Source organism: Paroedura picta, chromosome 7 (genome assembly GCF_049243985.1).
Source record: "Paroedura picta isolate Pp20150507F chromosome 7, Ppicta_v3.0, whole genome shotgun sequence".
NCBI lineage: Eukaryota > Metazoa > Chordata > Lepidosauria > Squamata > Gekkonidae > Paroedura > Paroedura picta.
The window spans coordinates 73,124,790-73,145,962 of NC_135375.1; positions in this window are offsets into that span (position 1 = coordinate 73,124,790).

Sequence of the window (21,173 nt, forward strand, 5' to 3'; positions counted from 1 at the left end):
GTGTGAAGTAAGGCTCAAAGCAGGCCAGGAGACTGTTTCAGAGCCTTCTCAGCAACAAGCACACTGGTGGAATTGGCAGTTCTGCTGGAGGCCCTCCTGAAGGCCCTTTTCACTTTTCAGAGATGAGGCTGGATACCTGAAGTTCCCAACTGTGGGCTTTGGGGACCCAAGGTGGGTGAAATTCTTACAGGGGGCTGCTTTGGTACTTGAAAAGGCCAAATTCTTTTCAATTGGACAAATTCTTCTCTGAAATGGTGTTGCTGACCACATAACCAACCTATGGCTAGCGTAATATTTAGTTTGGCTCTAAGCATTTCCTGCTCATTTTTTCCTAAAGATATTATTATATTGACTTCCTTGTTTACAATCCCTTTTCTCCACTGAGTTGAGGTTTTGATTGAGCTATCCAGCCACTCCCATTGCTTTCTTGGCCAGATTCTGCTAGTTTAGACCTCACCAATGCATATGGGAAACTAGAGTCGCCTCCCCCACAACAAACATCACTTTACACAAACTTACATGAAACTCCTGTGCCATTTTGTTGTTTGTTTACCCAGATTGAAGGGCTTTCTGGAGCTCTAGACAATGTATTTTGGCTGTGAACATCTTGAGAGAGCCAGTTTGGTGTAGTGGTTAGGAGTGTGGACTTCTAATCTGGCATGCCAGGTTCGATTCTGCGCTCCCCCACATACAACCAGCTGGGTGACCTTGGGCTCGCCACGGCACTGATAAAGCTGTTCTGACCGAGCAGTGATATCAAGGCTCTCTCAGCCTCACCCACCCCACAGGGTGTCTGTTGTGAGGAGAGGAATGGGAAGGCGACTAAGCCGCTTTGAGCCTCCTTTGGGTAGGGAAAAGCAGCATATAAGAACCAACTCTTCTTCTTCTTCTTCTTGAATAATTTGGTATAATTCACAGGCTCCTCCATCTCACTTCTAACTCCAGTTGAATAAGTTAAATATCATCAATACAATGTTGCACTGCATCAGAAAACATTTGCCAAACCCTATAATAATTTTCCTCTCTTGCTTATTTTTATTCGTCACATATGATTCAGTCAACAACCAAGTCAGTTAAAAAACCCTAATATATCCTCTGAATTACAGTGAATAGAATATTGCATATTTTCCCCCACCCCACCCCAAGAGGAAGAGACATCAGATGTATTATGACAGGATATTCTTAAGAGAATACATCTTGGATGTTGATCCTCTGGTGTTCTTAGTAATTGACAGTATGGCACAGTTTGGTATAATTCATTTTCCAGAGTGTTGAAAGCTGAGCTGTTGCAAACTTCCTGCAGATGTTCTTTTTAACACTCTTGGTATTCTAATAAATGTTATGCTGAGATAATTTTGTAGCTGTAATCAGTGAAAGGGCCTTGAAAGCACAAAGTACACTGAACACATTCTAAATTTAGAGCTGTCTGATGCAAAGACATTTAACTCAGTGTTCTGGATGGGGGGAAATAACCATTTATTTTCTTCAAATGTTTCTCAGAAAATGCCACTGAGTTTTAGACATTTGGAGCCCCTTTCCAGGTATTCCCTATTAGTTATTTCACATAATTTAGTTTGGTGCTATATCAAATATTTGACAATATTCTTTTAACAGTTGAATTCCACAAGCAGTTTGAATGATAACTGAAACTGATAATACATTTTGTGGTCATAGATTTAAAATGGATCGATTTGTTAGAAAAACAGGAGCCTGAGAGCAGATATGATACTAAATATATGAGTGGGAATAGTGCAGTAGAGAAAGTAGCCCTATATAGATGAAAGGAACTGCACCCCTGATATGCATGGTTGATAGGCTCCAGGAACAGATCTCTGTGATGTGTGTTGTCAGGGTGGGGTGGGGGGTGTTGCTTTTTACCTTGATCCTATCCCTTCCCCCCACACACGCATTCATTGTCCATGCCAGTGTGGTATAGTGGTTAAGAACAGTGCACTCTGAGCTAGAGCAGGGGTAGTCAACCGGTGGTCTTCCAGATGTTCATGGACTACAATTCCCATGAGCCCCTGCCAGCATTTGCTGGCAGGGGCTCATGGGAATTGTAGTCCATGAACATCTGGAGGACCACAGGTTGACTACCCCTGACCTAGAGCACTGGGTCTGATACCCCACTCCTCACATGCAGCCAGCTGGGTGATCTTAGGCTAGTCACAGTTCTGTCAGAGCAGAGCTCTCTCAGCCCCACCTGTCTGTCTGGGTGCCTGTTGTGGGAAAAAGAAGGGAAAGATGTTTGTAAGCTGTTTTGAGAATCAGGTAACTAAAAGTGGAGTATTAAAAAAATCAGCTCTTCTTATGCTTCATCATCCTGCTTTGTGATTTGAGACAATAACTCTGACCTACATTACGAAGTTATCTATGTAAAGTACTTTGAACACTCTGAAGCATAATATAAATGCTGTCATTTAAAATAAACTTAGTGTAGTCTAGCATAGTTGTTACCAGACCTCATCATCTTTGCCTTGGCTTGAACACCTCCAAGCCAGAGCAATGTCAAGGACTTTCCCCCTGCCCCTTCACATTCATTGAGTCAAGCAGGAAAACCATGTTTGGTCTCATCACCATATTAAGTGTTTCATCACACTGCACACAGTATAACACTCGGGTGATTAATTAGCTGAAGTACTTCAGATTTCAAAAACACAGTAAACCATTAACATAATTGAACTTTACAGTCAGCACAACAAATTAAGACAGTGAAGCATTTCTCCCCCTTTTCACTTCATTAGAGAGGGGTATAAACATTCCTGTAAAGCTCACTAAATAGCATTTCCCTAGAAAATTACAAAGTGAAGCATTTTCAGATATTACTTTCCGCCACTATCTCAGAAATCTTAGAGTTCCAACCTGTAGAGAATCCCCCTTTCCACAAATATACAGGAGTGCAGGATCTTTGCCAAAACTTCAAACAGAATCCTGTAGATGGTGATGGCATAAAAACGTTCGGTTTATAACAAATTATTTCCCTAGGAGATAGATCTGCTGCTCCAGATCTGTAGTGAAGAGTGACTGGGCTCGGAAATATTTCTATTATCTTGCACCACTAAGTGTCTGATCCTTTTGATAGTCAGACCGATCTCTTTTTGTTGGACCTAATTACCTGACTTATAAAGGACCTCTTGTAGCGAGACATTATCTCTTACATCTAGTAAGAGAACCTGAACTGGATGTGTCTTTCCGGCTTCTTTAGCACATAATTCTCCTGGATTTATCTCAGTACTAGATCTAAAGCCTATTTTATCTCAAAATAAAATGGCGCTAGATGGGCGCGGTTCCTCCCCTCCCCGGCGACTCCCAAAGGCTACGGGGGCCGTGGGGCAGCAGAAGGGTTTCCCCCCCTGGATCGCTGAAGGCCTCAGCGGGGTCGGGGCTGGAAGCGGCCTACCTGCCTTCGGCGCTGGCAGCTCCTCAGCGGCCGGGAGCAGCGGGGATCCATTTGGCGGGCAGTCCTTCGGCAAGCGGGGGTGGCGGCGCCGTCAAAGTGTGGCCGCTTGCGGCGGCATTCGAGGGGCGGCGAGGGCAGCGTTGTTCCAGGCGCGGCGAGGGCGGCGGCGGGCCATTCTTCGGACAGCCATCGGCGGTGCAGACAGGGCGTTGGCGGCGGCGGTTTGTGGGGGAAGGACGCCAACGCTGGGGGAGCCACGGCTGGGAATCGGCGTTGGGGCCGGGTAAGCGTCTTCGACGTGGCGTCCCTGCACCTTTCCCCGCAGCAATGTGTAGTCTATGGCAGCCAAGGAGGCAATGGGGAGGTGTGCTTTGCGCACCTCCCCATTGCGTCCTTGGTCCAGGATTGACGCTCAGAGGGGCGAATCAGGAGCCGCTTCGCGGCTCCTGATTCACCCCTCCAAGTTTTTATCCTGGACAGAGCCCGCCCTAACTCCTCCCAACTTGCCCTTACTCTTTTATTTAATAACTGCGGAGCGGTTTACAGATAGGCTAATTAACAACTTTGAATTCCAATAATACCAATGAGTAGATTCTTTGAATATAACCATCAAACTAGACAGAACAGATGCAGAAACTTTAATCTTTCATTGGCCTTTACCTATGGGTGTTTCCCTGTGTTTCGCTGTGCACGTCCATTGGGTTTTCTTTTTGTTCTGCACTGATTTCCTCCTTTCAATGCTGAGTTTGCTTTCTGGCCTGTTTTCATGGGTTTTCAAAGAGTGGTTTAGTACCAGTTTTCCCTCTTGCCTCAGTCCCAAGCTGAAGGTAATCCAAAAGCATACGGATTCCCCTTTCCCCGCCCCTTATCTGCCCCTCAGAGGTCAGTCCACTGCCCACATTGAGGTTGTTTCTGCCACTATGCACCTTCTGCCATCCTCAGCCCCTTCATCATGGGTTGGTTAGCAGAGGAAAGTGATTGGCCAGAGAGAAGCTGGATCTTTCTCTCTGGTTTGTCATTTTTTTCCTCCCGTGAAGAAGAGAAGTTTTGGTGGGTAGTTTGCAAAGAAAGCATTGTGAGATAGCACTTTTGGAAATAAACTTGGAGCAGGGTTTACTGGTATGCTGGAAAGAGAGTGATTTACAAGAGCTGAGTGGGGACTGTCAGTGAAAAGAGAGAATGGATCTGTCATGAGCCAGCCTCAGATCAGTGGGGACTTCTCAGAGGAGGAACTTGTCATAAGTTAGCCTCAGACCAATGAGGATTCCTCAGGGGAGGAAATGAGCAGTAAGAGCCTGGCACAGGGTGAGGCTGAGGGGCAAGCTGCTCAGGACTCCCAGCTGAAAGTACCAGCACAAAAATCAGCTCCTGGCAGTCCGTTTTGTTCTTCCAGACTAATGTCATTTGCAGATCCTCAGGATGACACCTCCCTGGAAACATGTGCAGCACAGAAGACATCTTTGAAGTGAATCACAAAGTAAAAAATGCCATGCACAATTAATAGCCCAAAGACAGGAGCAGGAAGGAGCACCTTCCTTCCCAGCTCATCAGCTGCAGCCAAGAAAAAAGGAAACTGCCTTTTGGCTGGGAACATTTCTGCCTTGATAGAATCATATAGCTGGAAGGGGTCACACAGGCCATCTAGTCCCACTTTCTGCCCAATGCAGGATCAGCCTAAAGCAGGGGTAGTCAACCTGTGGTCCTCCAGATGTTCATGGACTACAATTCCCATGAGCCCCTGCCAGCAAACACTGGAATTGTAGTCCATTGACATCTGAAATAAGGAATAAGGCCTGCCATATGTGGCAGGCCTTATTTCCTCCCTTCCTCTTGGCTTCTTCTTTTCTCCTGGTGGTGAAAGGGAGTCACCAGGGAATCTTACTTTTTACATCATTCAAATGTTTGGTTACTTTTAAGCAATCCAAGTCTAGCATAATGAAATTAATGCTAGACACGGATCGCTTACAAATATTAAATGACAGAAAAAGTATGCTTCTCTGGCAGCTTTCTGAGAAACCTCTCTGCAAACTCCAAAACAGGGAAGGGAGGGTGGCGAGAGGGATAGCAGAGGGTGGTGACTCTTCTCCATTTTTCACAGTGGCCAATAATACAATGGAGAAAGCACTGGAGCTTAGTAGCTTAGTCAGTTTCAAAAACATTTTATCAGTTTCAGGCTGATTTATTTAATTTGGTGGAATTTCTTTGTGCTCCCTTTCAAGGGACTGAAACACAAGGATCTAAATGGATGGCCCTTGCTTCACACTACTCTGCAGCTGCTATAAGGAAATTACATCAATTAAAAAAACTTCCCACACCAAGTGACATTCCCACCCAAATTAAGTATACTGTATTTTTTGGCATAGCTGCAGAATAAAAACACCAGAGAAAAAAGATTGGTGCATAAAGGCAGGCACCAAATCTGCAGTCTGGTTTACAGGCTTGACTGCTCGGAAAATCTGCAGTAAGCTGTTCATGTCAAAAAGGCCATTGAGATAAGAAGTTATTTTCTTTAGTGAGTTTGAGAGAATGGAAAGAAGCATGAAAAAAGTTAACTCTACAATTTCTGCAAAAATAAATGCTAAAATTCTCATTGCTTTCAGTAAGTAATAGTCTTAAAAGCCAATCAGTTTTCAGCTGTTTGTCTCACTGATTTAGGGATAACCAAAAAGCCCGTTACCCACCAATTAATCTCACCTGTTCTTCTTCTGAGACTTCCTTCCAGAGAATATAATTTCCTTATCATAGGGTGTGCATATTTATAGAGAAAATTCAGTTCTTATCTCTAAATTTTGTCTGCCATAATAACGTAATTTTATTTAGATAACTAATTGGTTCATAACTAATAAGAGATAAGCAATATGAGTGTCGATTAGCTAACATAATCATGTGATGTTATCTAGATAATTGATTGCTCCTTAACTAGATAAGTGATATGAGCTACATCTAGTATGAGATACATCTGGTAAAGCAAGATAAGAAGGCCAATCTTAACTTTTAGCCTGTATTAAAAAGCAATTAATCTACTTTTTTCTGTAAATTGTTCAACCAATTGTCATTTGAAGCAAACAGAGTTCCAGGATGGTTGAAAAGAGCTTGAGCTCTTGGCTAGTTTGAAAACTAGTGATATCATAGCTACTGCTACACATTCTTAGGAAAATTGCAACCAGCAGATTGCTGGATTAGTTTGACTATAGAAACCACCCAGCACTGAATGGAGGGGCACAGTTTTCCAGTTGCCAGGGAGGCAGTACACTACCAAAGAAGTAGCATCTTTAGCAACGTTACAAGGAGTGCCTTGGGTCATGGCATCAAGCAGTGTTTTGGACGGATTGTGGTTGCTAGGCTGGTTTCAAAAGCATTTCTCCTTCAGCAAGTCCAGCACTAAGCCATTACACTTCTCTTACACAACGTTGGTTTCTGATCTGTGAAATAGCAGCACGTCAGAAGTTATTTGAAAAATCATGGGAAGCATGAGACACCTCTGAAATTCTCTTATCATCAATTCTATGTTCCCAGTTAGTACAATGGATCTGGATATCTGAGAGGGTTTGATTTTTAAAAATAACAATAGTATCAGAAAAACTATCTCTCTTAATGTTTCTGCATATTATACTGTTGACCTTTCCTGCCATTCTCTTTGACTTCTTCTCCCTCCTCCTTTATTCTGTATATAGAATGCTGACTGCATTTCCCTAGGTGAAGAATTAACACAGCAGTTTCCATCTTCTTGCTTTCCACTTCAGATTCACCTAACAATGGCTGCCAATTCAGAACCCTAGAGATTTGTACTCCCATCTGCTGAAGTGGAAACTGCCTAATCCAAACAATCACTTCTCATCACAGAAAGCACTCCAGTGCTCACAAAAGCAAAGACTGTGGTCTTCCAGTACCATCTGTACAGCCATCAACCTCTCTCCAGGGCCATCTCATTTGAACGCTCACCCTCTCTGCTTTGACTTTGCTGTTGACACCAGACTGATCTCTTAAAGAGACCTGTGTGTGCCTGTCTGTGCTGTACTTCTTTATTGTGTGTGTTTGTCTGTGCTCTACTTCTTTGCCCAGACTCCGGAAACTATGCTGCATTAGATTGTATTTCTTTTTCTCCAAGGTATATTTATTCTTACTGGCACCAAATCCTTGACAGATTTTCAACATTCTGTTTTAACATCTTATATCTGGATAGCTGGGATGTTAACGTATAGTTTGTTTTAGATCTTATTATAAAGCTTTGCTAGCTATCAGAAGCTCAAATGAGCCTAGTTTTGAAGACAACTGTTTAGGTTTATTCAAAAATTATGAATGTAAAACACAACTTAGACCAAAAAAACAAGGCATAATTTAAGATGTTATGCAGAACATTTCCTGCCATTATATGCCTGTAAGACATACTGGAATATGGTGATGAGACCAAACATGGAGGATATAGGTTAGATAACTTTTTTCAGAAAACATGAGGGTTACGCATCTACAGAGACCAGCATGGTAACCATGGTTGTCTACTTTGTATATATTTCACCCTAGTGTGTTAGTTCTACAACTCTAGATATATAGAATATCTTTTATGTGAGAGAACAGAAAAAGGGTCAAATGAAGATTAGTTCTGAGTGATTGATATATTCAAGCAGGATGCCTTTTTTACTGAAAAAATGCAGGTTTTTAAAATGTTTTGTTTTAGTCCTTTTTCATCAAGAACTACCAAAAATCTCTTTCTTCCCCCAGTTTCTGCCAGGTGCAGTTACCGATCAAGCCCATAATTAATGTAATGATAAGATGTTCCCAGGATTGCTTGCTAAATACTCTCTGTCAGGCAAGCTGGGACTAATTATTTTGGAAGGTGACAGCTTTAAATCACCTGGCAATGCTTAAAATGGAGGTAAAGAACTACTCAGCTTCTGTCACAGCATGAAAATGACTATTTTAGTTTGGTCAGCTTTTGAGGGGTGGGGGAAATAACCCACTACCTAAAAGAACAGATGCAGCTAAAGATACAAACATGAAGAAAATTGCCCTTCAGTAATAAAATATATTAAATGGAGAAGGGACAAAAAGTCCTGGGAAAAGTAAAAGACAGCTTATTTGCGATATGTTATGCAGAATGAGGAGAATAGACATAATATAGTAGATGAACAGTTCTTATTCTTGGGGCAAATTGAGCTGGGAGAGATAGCAGGCAGTAAATTGTTAAGGCTTCCAAGTGGGCCCTTTATGAACTGGTGTTTAAATTCCCTTTCCCCATGCATTTCCCTTGGGTATATTTCTCTCTTCTGCATGACAACTCACTTTCATTCCACAGGTGGCTTTTGTTTTGCTTCTGCACAGATTGTTTCCTTCAGGGCTCAGTGTCTTTTCCATTTACTATATGTCTAGTTTTGTTTTTTTAAGTTTGATTGCCCCAGTTTTCCCCCTTTCTTGGCCAAAGGAAATTAACAAGCAGAATGATTCCATTGGACCCCCCCCCCCCCCAGCATTGTGCCACATTCTGTTCCTTGATCAGTTTCAGGCATGGGGTGCCTTTTGAAATTGTAACAAGATATTCTTAAAGATGCTTTTACTTCTGGTAGCCATCTTAGTAGAAGGCTCCCCCATTCATCTTTTCTAAAGTCCAGTACTGCTTAAGCATTTAGGTTCAGCATTAGCACCAGAAGTATAAACAAGCATTCTATGTGGCTCAGACCTCTTTCATATCTGTAATCCCTCCCCTCCTTCTCTGATTGGAAGAGCAGCAAATTGCCAATCCAACTTCCATGCCAATCAGAAGTTCTAATGCTAACTTTTTCCTGTCCCCTGGAAAGCCTACTAAAATTAGCTGTTTGTTTCTATTGTGACTGTGAACTCTTACATTGCAAAGGACTCAAGGTCACTGTAAAATGCCAACACACATGCCATCCTTGCATTTTGCCAACATGCATGTGTCCCTCTGCACATGTACATACGCCTGCTCAGCAGCTTGCCTCCTATCTGTGTGCTCTGGTTGCTAATACACAGATCAGACCCAGCCACACTCACTGTTTGCTGGATCATCTGTTTGGGCCCCTTGCCAAGTATCTTTGCTTATGCCACCCTCTAGTTAATAGCTGGTATGCCAGTCTGAGGACCACAGAATTAAATCATCTCAAATAGTTCCCAATACAACAAAGGATAGGGAATATCCCGTTTTCTGTTTTTTCTCCTATGCTTACCTCCCTCCTTTTCTCTTCCCTGAGGTATACATTGATCCATAAGGATAACCACTGGATGGGTGCCAGAACTGGATACTAGCATGGATGAACTATGTGGTATTGGAAATGTACAGAAATATTTGCCTGACTTCTTGCCTATAATCTTGGTTCTTCTCAATTCATTATCTTGGAGGTTTCCAATTTATTTAAGTCTTCTAAGCCTTCTTCGGAATGCCATCCTTTTTAAATTTCAGTCTCAAACCTCTGGGCACACAGTATTCATTCCCTTTTAGGATACGGCTTCAACTTCAGTTCTGTGTAATGTTCAATAGGCTACTTCATGTTTTGTATTAGTTCCAGGATATTAGAATCTGGAGCAGTTCCATTCCAGGTTTTATTCATGTCTCAGCCTGGAGGAACTGGTATGAAGGATTATAGTAAGCCTTGTGTTCCTATACTGGTTTAAAGTTATTATGTTTATTAAGATGGCCATCATCATCTTTGCGCATGATTGCAGCAACTTACATCCTGCTTGTGCAGACAAGGAAGTTTTTTATGCATGTTGTCCTGTGTGTATTTGGTAACAGTCTAACAATGAGGAATGATTAAAGATGATGACAACAGTTGCATATATTTTTATATACTCAGGAAAGCATTGCTATGCACACTTCCAATTTCAAATACACCTAGATAGTCCTTAAATGTTCTCTTTTGGAAGCCATTTAATCCATCCCCTTGACATCTGCCCAAATGCCATCTGCATGTTGATGCATCATAAAAAGCCAATCAATCAGAAATTAGAGCCAATACATGTGAGTTGGCACTGAAGAAAGCAGGGCAGAATGAGGACTGATGGTTCTGTATTAAGATTTGAATTGAATGTGGCAAGCCAAAGGTCTTCAGCTTAGAAATATGATTAGCTCCTACCATTGCAGGCAAATGGAAAATTGAGCCACAAACATCAATACGTGCTCCTGAAAAGCAGATTCTCGGCTTTTTAAAATAGGATTGTTTGAAGATGTCAGGAACTCTTGTACATATAGATGATGTAAAAACAGCAATGGGCTGAATCAAGCTTCTGGCAAATATATGTCAGGGCTAGAAAAGTTTTAATTTCTACATAGTGGAAATGTTTGACAGAATTCTATCATTGTCTTCTGTGTTTCCAGTTGATAGGTTCCCTTGTTATTGTCTAATGTCTGGTATACATTCATCCTAGTGGACTTAAGTATGATGCAAGGACTATGCAGTGTCTAGTTAGGTGCTTGATGAGGAGGCAACCCAAGGCTATCAAGATCTATTCCTTCCTGCTACTGTTGTCTTGGCAGAATCATAACAAATCAGTCTCCTGACTCTCTTGCCATCAAAGGGAAAAGATAGGGCCAAACGAGAGGCGACAGCATGTATGCATCTGACTGGATAGAATGGAAAGTGAGTTGCAATTTCTCTCACTGTGTGTTTATAGTATACCAGAGTGAGAAGATGCTGATAGCAATTTGTGTAATTATGAATCTGGGCCAAAGATAAGTTGTAAACTGTTTTTAAACATGTGCCAAGAAGTTATTATTGCATCTGTTAGTTTTAAATATGGACTCTATGAAAACAATAAAGGGTATATTTTGGGCTTATTATTCTGTGAATGTATCTTTGAGTGTGGCTGGAATCCAGCTCACCATGTGCACTGTTCCATCCATGTGATCTTGACATCCTGAGCCCCTCCTCCTTGCAAAAATTAGATGTCTCCATTATATAAAATATATCATCAGTCAATAAGGCCAACTCCACACAGGCAGAAAAGGCTTGGGAGGGGCTCATATGGATGTGGGGCTAATCCCTGCACCCACTTGAGGTCACCGCCAGGTAGTTGCCCTCCTGGGTCAGGTGCGAATCGGGTCCTCAGTAGCCTTGCACTAAGTGATTTTTCCACATTCTCTTTTCACACTGTGGGAGCTAACAGGGCCTGTCCCACCCTTAAAAGGCTGGCTTCTCCCTGCCCTAAGGAGTCTGGGAGGAGGCAAAAGTGCCTCAGTCTGCTTCACAATGCTTTGTGGTGGTGCAGGGTAGACCAGGGCTTTTAAAAATTTTGCAGGAAGGTGGGATTACGTTCTCATGCAATCTCACCTTCCTGCAAAACAACAGCCTCCCACAGTGCCCCCCCCCCACACACACACACATGGCATCCCAGGGTTGACACATTTCGTGGTGGACCAAATGCCCCGCTGAAATGTGTCATCTGCAGCACAATACTGGTGGTGCCCTGGAACAGTGCTGCTGGGGGGAAATTGGCCCAAGGGACCCAAAAGATTTGGAGCTCCTGGCCTCTTCCATTACTTTTGGGAAAGCCTACCAGTGTCTGAAGGCTCTGATGCTCAAAAGCCAACCACAGTGTGCACTAGGGTAGGGATCTTCCTTCCTAACCAACATTTCTGAGAAATATTTCTCTACATTTGAACCATCCCAGGGATTCTAAGGTCTGCCAGTAAAGCAGCAAACAAAAAGTTCTTTCTCCTAAACCAATAAGCAACTTGAACTGCTTACTCTCCAGCCCTCTCAGTGTTAAGTAATAAAGTTAGTATAGAGCTGGGGCCTGAGAATGTGTAAAAAGAGCCTTATAACATGGAACAGAAATATTTAATTGTTTTTGACAGGAACATTGCCCAAACCTTACCTATCTTAATAATAACTACTCAGCAGATCTCCTAACTCTTCTTCCATCAAAACCCAACATTCCCCAAATCTGTCAGTTGGCTGACGGTCAAACTGCCAAACTCCTCCTTTTTTTTCCTTTCAGCATCCCAATTCTCCATCTGAAAGTAAAATGGCTGAAGTTCCTAGAGGGCAGGACTTGAAGCCACTCTTCGTACTAGCCCAGCCAATGCCCAAAGAATCCAGCAGCCCCAAGGTGGTATTGTACTGAAAGCCCTTACACTTCAACAGCAGCCAGTATGGATAGGCACTTCTGAGCCTTTACTATGCAGTTCTTAATATCAGTCTTTTTTTTTTTAAGGACAGGCCCTTGCTTTCTCTCATTCTTAAGTGTCACTGCCCATGTTGCTCCACCAAGCAGCCAACATGCAAAAGACAACAATGAAAGCTCCCATGACACCACTGTAGTAACTGCTGTAGTAACACACACACACACACACATATGTATATGTGTGTGTGTAATTTTTATTTTTATTTTTTAATGCCTCAACCTAGTTATTCTTATGAGTATTATTATTGTCAATGGGCAAAACTCAACGAGTGTCAGTCTTCCATTAAGGCCATTAAAGTCCTTAGGTTTCTAGCTTAATTCTTTTCAATCTGTGTACACTTGCTGGGAGTAAACCCCATTGAACTGAATAAGACTTGCTTCTGAGTAAATAACTGTCAATCTATTGAGCTCAGTTTTATTTATTCATAGCAAATGTTCTTTCAGTTGTGGCAGTAAATATTTGACATTCACTCCAGTCCACATGTTTTAAACTGTTGTTGTTGTTGTTATGTGCGAAGTCGTGTCCGACCCATCGCGACCCCATGGACAATGATCCTCCAGGCCTTCCTGTCCTCTTACCATTCCCCGGAGTCCATTTAAGTTTGCACCTACTGCTTCAGTGACTCAATCCAGCCACCTCATTCTCTGTCGTCCCCTTCTTCTTTTGCCCTCGATCGCTCCCAGCATTAGGCTCTTCTCCAGGGAGTCCTTCCTTCTCATGAGGTGGCCAAAGTATTTGAGTTTCATCTTCAGGATCTGGCCTTCTAAAGAGCAGTCAGGCGTGATCTCCTCTAGGACTGACCGGTTTGTTCGCCTTGCAGTCCAAGGGACTCGCAAGAGTCTTCTCCAGCACCAGAGTTCAAAAGCCTCAATTCTTTGACGCTCGGCCTTCCTTATGGTCCAACTCTCGCAGCCATACATTGCAACTGGGAATACCATAGCCTTGACTAAACGCACTTTTGTTGGCAGGGTGATGTCTCTGCTTTTTAGGATGCTGTCTAGATTTGCCATAGCTTTCCTCCCCAGGAGCAAGCGTCTTTTAATTTCTTTGCTGCAGTCCCCATCTGCAGTGATCTTGGAGCCCAGGAAAATAAAATCTGTCACTATCTCCATTTCTTCCCCATCTATTTGCCAGGAATTGAGAGGGCCGGATGCCATGATCTTTGTTTTCTTGATGTTGAGTTTCAAGCCAACTTTTGCACTCTCCTCCTTCACCCGCATCAACAGGCTCTTTAGTTCCTCTTCACTTTCTGCCATTAGAGTGGTATCATCTGCATATCTGAGGTTGTTGATATTTCTCCCTGCAATCTTGATCCCAATTTGTGACTCCTCTAATCCCGCATTTCTCATGATGTGCTCTGCATACAACTTAAATAGGCAAGGTGACAGTATACAGCCTTGCCGAACTCCTTTCTCAATTTTGAACCAGTCAGTGATTCCATGTTCAGTTCTCACTGTTGCTTCTTGACCTGCATATAAATTTCTCAAGAGACCAATAAGATGCTCTGGTATTCCCATCTCTTTAAGAACTTGCCACAATTTGTTGTGCTCCACACAATCAAAGGCTTTAGCATAGTCAATGAAGCAGAAGTAGACGTTCTTCTGGTACTCCCTAGCTTTCTCGATGATCCAGCGTATGTTGGCAATTTGATCTCTAGTTCCTCTGCCTCTTCGAAATCCTGCCTGTACTTCTGGAAGTTCTCGGTCCACATATTGCTGGAGCCTAGCTTGTAGGATTTTGAGCATAACTTTGCTAGCATGAGAAATGAGTGCAATGGTGCGGTAGTTTGAACATTCTTTGGCATTGCCCTTCTTTGGGATTGGAATGTAAACTGACCTTTTCCAATCCTGTGGCCATTGTTGAGTTTTCCAAATTTGCTGGCATATTGAGTGTAGCACTTTTACTGCATCGTCCTTTAAGATTTTGAATAGTTCAACTGGAATGCTGTCACCACCACTAGCTTTATTGTTGCTCAGACTTCCTAAGGCCCATTTGACTTCACATTCCAGGATGTCTGGCTCCAGGTCAGTAACTACCCCACTGTGGTCATCAGGGATGTTAAGCTCACTCTTGTATAGTTGTTCTGTATAATTTTGCCACCTTTGTTTAATCTCTTCTGCTTCTGTGAGGTCCCTACCATTTTGGTCTCTTATCATACCCAACTTTGCATGAAATGTTCTCTTCATATCTCCAATTTTCTTGAAAAGATCTCTGGTCCTCCCCATTCTATTGTTTTCTTCTATTTGTTTGCACTGTTCATTTAAGAAAGCATTCTTATCTCTTCTAGCTTTTCTCTGGAATTCTGCATTCAGTTGGGTGTATCTTTCTCTTTCTCCCTTGCCTTTCACTTCCCTTCTCTCCTTAGCTATTTGTAAAGCTTCCTCAGACAGCCATTTTGATTTCTTGCATTTCTTTTTCTTTGGGATGGTTTTAGTTGCTACCTCTTGTACAATGTTGCGAACCTCCGTCCATAGTTCTTCAGGCACTCTGTCTATCAGATCTAATTCCTTAAATCTATTTGTCACCTCTACTGTGTATTCGTCGGGGATATGATTTAGTTCATACCTGAGTGGCCTAGTGCTTTCCCCTACTTTCTTCAATTTAAGCCTAAATTTTGCAACAAGAAGCTCATGATCTGAACCACAATCAGCTCCTGGTCTTGTTTTTATTGACTGGATAGAACTTTTCCATCTTTGGCTGCAGAGCACATAGTCAATCTGATTTCTGTGTTGACCGTCTGGTGATGTCCATGTGTAGAGTCGTCTCTTGGGTTGTTGGAAAAGAGTGTTTGCTATGACCATTGTATTCTCTTGACAAAATTCTACCAGCCTGTGTCCTGCTTCATTTTGTACTCCAAGGCCAAACCTGCCTGTTATCCCGGTTATCTTTTGGCTTCCTACTTTAGCATTCCAATCCCCCATGATGATAAGCACATCATTTTTTGGCGTTGCTTCTAGAAGGTGTTGTAGGGCTTCATAGAACTGATCAACTTCATCCTCTTCAGCAGCAGTGGTTGGGGCATAGACCTGGATCACTGTGATGTTGAATGGTTTGCCTTGGATTCGAACTGAGATCATTCTGTCATTTTGGGGATTGTATCCCAAGATTGCTTTTCCTACTCTCTTATTGATTATGAAGGCTACTCCATTTCTTCTGCGAGATTCTTGTCCACAGTAGTATACCTGATGGTCATCTGAATTGAATTCACCCATTCCTGTCCATTTTAGTTCACTGATTCCTAAAATGTCGATGTTCAGTCTTGTCATTTCTTGTTTGACCACGTCCAGCTTACCTTGATTCATGGATCTGACGTTCCAGGTTCCTATGGAATAAAAATCTTTACAGCATCGGACTGTGTTTTCGCCACCAGTTACTTCCACAACTGAGCGTCCTTTCGGCTTTGGCCCAGTCGCTTCATTCATTCTGGCGCTACTCGTACTAGCCGTCTGCTCATCCCCAGTAGCATATTGGACACCTTCCGACCTGAGGGGCTCATCTTCCAGCGTCATATCGTTATGCCTATTGGAACTGTCCATAGAGTTTTCATGGCAAAGATACTGGAGTGGTTTGCCATTTCCTTCTCCAGTGGATCACCTTTTGTCAGAGCTCTCAGCTATGACCTGTCCGTCTTGGGTGGCCCTGCACGGTATAGCTCATAGCTTCACTGAACTACGCAAGCCCCCTTGCCACAACAAGGCAGCGATCCTTGAAGGGGGTTTAAACTGTTGGACAGCCCAAAACTTACCAAACAGCTGAGATATTTCATGAGCATGGGGGGAAAATAGGTACTTGCATGAGCATTCATACAAAGTGACTCGCATTCCGTTCAACTTAGCAGGCCTGAAGGAAACTTTCTGATAACTCATAACTACAAGCCACTGTACTATTGCAGGATATTTGTATAGGATATGGAAGGTGAGTTTTAGAAAAAGAGTTCCCTTAAACGATGTCCTTCTCCAAACCCCTGAAGTGTTTGGTTGTTGGGATCTCCAGATAAAAGCATAGGTCCTCAACACAGCAGGCCTAAAGGCTCCCATGACCTTTACAAGATGATGGCCATCAAAGTAGACAGTATGGGACTAGCATGAGAACTAGTGCAGTGTAGTGGACAGAGTATCAGACTAAGATCTGGGAAATCCAGCTGTGAGAATAAAAAGGAAGTGAGATGAACAATGTAAGCTGTTTTGTATCCCTGCTGGGGGAAAGGTGAGAGGGTATAAGTGAAGAAAATAAACAGAATGAATTAATGAAGCAGTTTTAATATACAGAGACTATGCTGTATGACATGAAATACTGATATAAATTAGTGAAGGCAGGCACACATGAATTTTCTGCAGTATTTATTATGTTATAGACAAATAATGTAAAAGGCCTCTTCAGTGCTCTGAGGATGGGGGGAAAGGCGAGGGGCCTTCAGTGAAATCTACCATCCTTGCCTCCAGATTCCAGTCAATGTTAGCTCCTCAATGTCAAAACCTTTGTTTCTGCCATTATGTCCTTGGAGAAGCCAAACTTTGCAGAAAAATATGACAAAACCTATTGAAAATGAATGGGGAGGGGGATTCCCTTCGTTTACCCTTCAGTGTATGCACAGAACTGCATCTAGCCCTGCCTCTCCTTAGTGGCCTCTGAAGAGGCAAGGAAGTGATACTGAGGTTGGGAAAGCTTAGGGGAGAATGGCTGCTGCCATGAGCTCCGACATCACTCCCTCTCTTCACCAAGCTTTGAGGAGGAGGGGTAGTGGCACTATGGTCAGTGCTCTGCCAATGCCAAATGGCCTCCTAGAGCTGGCAAGCAAATTGCAAGAGGGTAGCATGTCATTGAAGAGCCTCTTGTGGCGCAGAGTGGTAAGGCAGCCGCCTGAAAGCTTTGCCCATGAGGCTGGGAGTTTGATCCCAGCAGCCGGCTCAAGGTCGACTCAGCCTTCCATCCTTCCGAGGTCGGTAAAAAGAGTACCCAGCTTGCTGGGCGGTAAACGGTAATGACTGGGGAAGGCACTGGCAAACCACCCCGTATTGAGTCTGCCATGAAAACGCTAGAGGGCGTCACCCCAAGGGTCAGACATGACTCGGTGCTTGCACAGGGGATACCTTTACCTTTACCTAGCATGTCATTGAAGCCAGGTGATCCTCCACAGCTGCAGCCAGTGCCTAGTAGTCTTCTCTGGCTGATGAGTTTCAAAAGTCAGCCACAGGCTCAAGCAAGTAACTGGGTGAACAAGGCTGCAATGGGACTGGGGTGTGTGTGCGCGCGTGTGTGTCTAGAAATGCCCTGAACAGGAAGCCTGGGGTGGGGCTGGTGGGAGGGCCAGGTAAGGAAAATTGGCAATGAGAGATTGGAGGAGGTAGAGGGTGGGAGGGAATGAGAATGGGAGAGAGACAAGGAAGAAGTAGGAGAAAGAAAGTGGTCATAGGTATGGGAGAAAGAAGATGGGGGGGGGGAGAGAGAGAGTGAGAGAGAGGGCCATTTCGCACGGCTTCAAAATAGCACAATGGTTGCTAATTGAAAACGCTACTAATTTGCCTTAACGCACGACGTCGCAGACAATCTGCAACACTCCTGAAACCAATCAGCAAAAAGCGCTTCGTTGTAGCGCTTTCAGGGGAATCCAGAAAAGTGGATTCACCCTCCGGATAGCGATACACTCCTGCAACCAATCTGCAACACTAGCGCTAAAGACCTGTGCGTTACCATTGTTGCGGGTTCTTCAAAGTCCCTCCTCCTGAGCCTGTCCTCCAAACTTCCGGCGAAGCGATCGCCATTTTTTTTTCTCCGAGCGAGCGGGGATAAACGCACCAGCGAGCCTCTTTCTGTTTAGAGGCTTCCCTGGCTTCAGTCCTTCACCTTTAGTCACTAAGCACAAACCACATAAAAGCCCGTTTCTGAAATAAAGTCCCTTTATTTTTTACACATTAATTCAGCCGAAAATCGGGCCCGTGAGAGGGGGGGGGGATTTTTTTTTTATCACTCGAGGCAGCGTGCCAACGATCATACAATCAAACGACAGCTCACATTAGGCAGCTGGATGGGTCTCTCCGTTGCAACGAATCTACCTAGATTCGTTGCTATGGGTCTGTTTTTTTTTTTTTTTAAACCTTTCTTAAAGGGAAAGGGGCTGTTTGGGAGCATGCTAACGGCTGCCCATTGGCTGCTTGACGGCCAGGGGCGGGACGAGCTTGGCAATAGCGCTTCCTTTCTAGCGATTTCTGCCGAGACCGGAAGCCTGTGGGAAACGCTAAAAAACGCAACTGATTCCACTACAAAGGCAGGTATGCATAACGACGAATTCCACTATTTTAAATGGCGATTTTTCATTCCGCAAACAATTTGCAACAAAGATCCCCGTGCGAAAAGGCCCAGAGAGAGAGAGAGAGAGAGAGAGAGAAGGGATGGGGGGCAGGGGAATAAGCAGAGATGTGAGAAAGGGATGGCCCACTCTGCAAGTCCTTTGAGGATTCCCACTTGTTTAAATATGATTGTACTGGAGGTCACTAGAAATGACTGTTACATGTTTGCAGGCAGATGTTCTACATTTAGGAAAAAGCATAAGAATCTTCTTATGCCCTATTCATTTCACTACAGCACAAACTACAACATCTTCCTACCCGGGCAGAAACACATTTTTTGTCCATGTCACCAAATAAATCCCCCCAAATCTGCACCAATCATCTGCTTTCTTTTGCTTTCAATGACATGCTTCCGAGAATAGGAAATGTTCCATGTTAACCGTGGTCCCCCAATAATGACTCCCCTCCTGGAGGAGAGAGAGATGCTAGAAGCCATGATGACCAGGGGGGGGATTCTTCTTCTGCCTAAGCATGCACTTCCTGTTCTCAGCAGGGGTTCCCTACCTCACGACAAAATTATTAACAGGGGCCTCAGCATGTCCTTGGCTGGAACCTAGCCCACTTGATCCCCACTTCCATGGCTGAAGAACACTTTCAGGAATCTGTTCCCTGGTTTCAGTCCCTATTTGGAATTCTCATAGAACAAAAGAGGCCTAAATGTTTATTCGGGGCAGAGGTTCTGCCCCACTGGTTGGGTTGCCAGCCTCCAGGTGAACCTGGAGATCTTCTGGAGGTACAACAGTTCTCCAGACTATGGAGATCAGTTCTCCTAGAGGAAATTGCTGCTTGGGAGGGTGGCCTCTATGGCCTTATACCCTCCCCTCTTCAAACCCCACTCTCTCCAGCATCCACCCCCAATCCCCCAGGAATTTTTCAACCTGGGGTTGGTGATCCCGTTTCCCTTGGTATGGCTTCCATTCAGTGTGTGGTTCTTGATGGCCATATGAGTTGGGCACCCACCCACACACTGCTCCCCTCCGGGCCCAGGTTCTTTTCAAGTCCTGATATTGCCCGAGAAGCTTTAAAGCTACCAGTGAAGCATTTTCGAATTTCCAGAAAGTTGCAAGCGTATTTCATAGACTCAGAAGCAAATCCTGGGGAGAGGCAAGATATTGTGATTGACAGGAGGGGATATCTGACTTAAGTACATGGAGAGAGAGGGACAGGCAGGCAGCCAGTTGGCTAAAGAGAGATCCTGCCTGGAATGATATAATATGAGCTGATCTGTGGAAAGTAAACAAAGCTATGCAAAGGAAGAAATCAGACTGTCATCCTCAGCCAGGCATATATCCACAGTAGAGAGACATGGCAGAGATTTTATTTATTTTCATTTTTATCCTGCCCATCTTCTGAGAGCTTAGAGCAGTACCTGTGGTTCTTCTTCATTTTACCTTCACAATAACCCTGTATAATTAGGTGGAGAGAGAATGACTAATCCAGGTCATTCAGTAACTTTCATAGTTAGTAGGGATTTGATTTGGATTTTCCTGGTTTTCCTAGTCCACCACTCAAATGACTGCACTGATCTAGGCTGGGGGGCTTGGATAAAGAAGGGTGGGGGAAATCACCCCCAAACTTTTACAAACATATCTAAAATGGCCCCTTATAAGAGGCAGGTCCCTGAAGAATGCAGGTATTTAGAGCACCAGGTCTTAGCATCCTGGACATATTTTGTCCCAGAGCAACACCCCAGGTCAAAATCAATAACAAAGCTAAAAACAGGATTTTCTGGGCAACCGAAGAAAGAAGCAGTCACTTTGTGGTTTTTCATATATTCTTGAGTGTAACTGAGTTTGCTCCAGTGGTTCCCCCATCCTTGGACCCTTGCAAGAAGAGCAAGATTCACTTGCTTTTTTGTAAAGAGCCCAAACAACTTGTGAGGTTGTATTATTAACTGCCCCATTATCAGAGTTTTTTATGTATTTAGCATTAACTCAGCCCCCAAGAGACAGATATTCTTCCAGAAGAAGCAGAACTGCACAACCTCTGTACGTCAAGCAAATGTGTAGCACTGAATAATTTATACTCCCTTTATAGCTGAAAGGCATGGGCAAAGAGTTTTGCAGTGGTTTGTACGTTTTGACCACTGTAAATTCTGTTTAGTTGCCCTCTGGCTTCTGAAATGTGACCTGTTAACGACTGAATGTTTCCAAGATCACACACTGCTTTAATGCCACAGTGGAGAAATATACACAAAGTGAGTTTTAGACCCAATCAAGCCTGAATTCCCACTCAAATCTAAAATGACTAAACTGTGCCTGGTCACATTATGAGAAAGACAAGAGTCAGC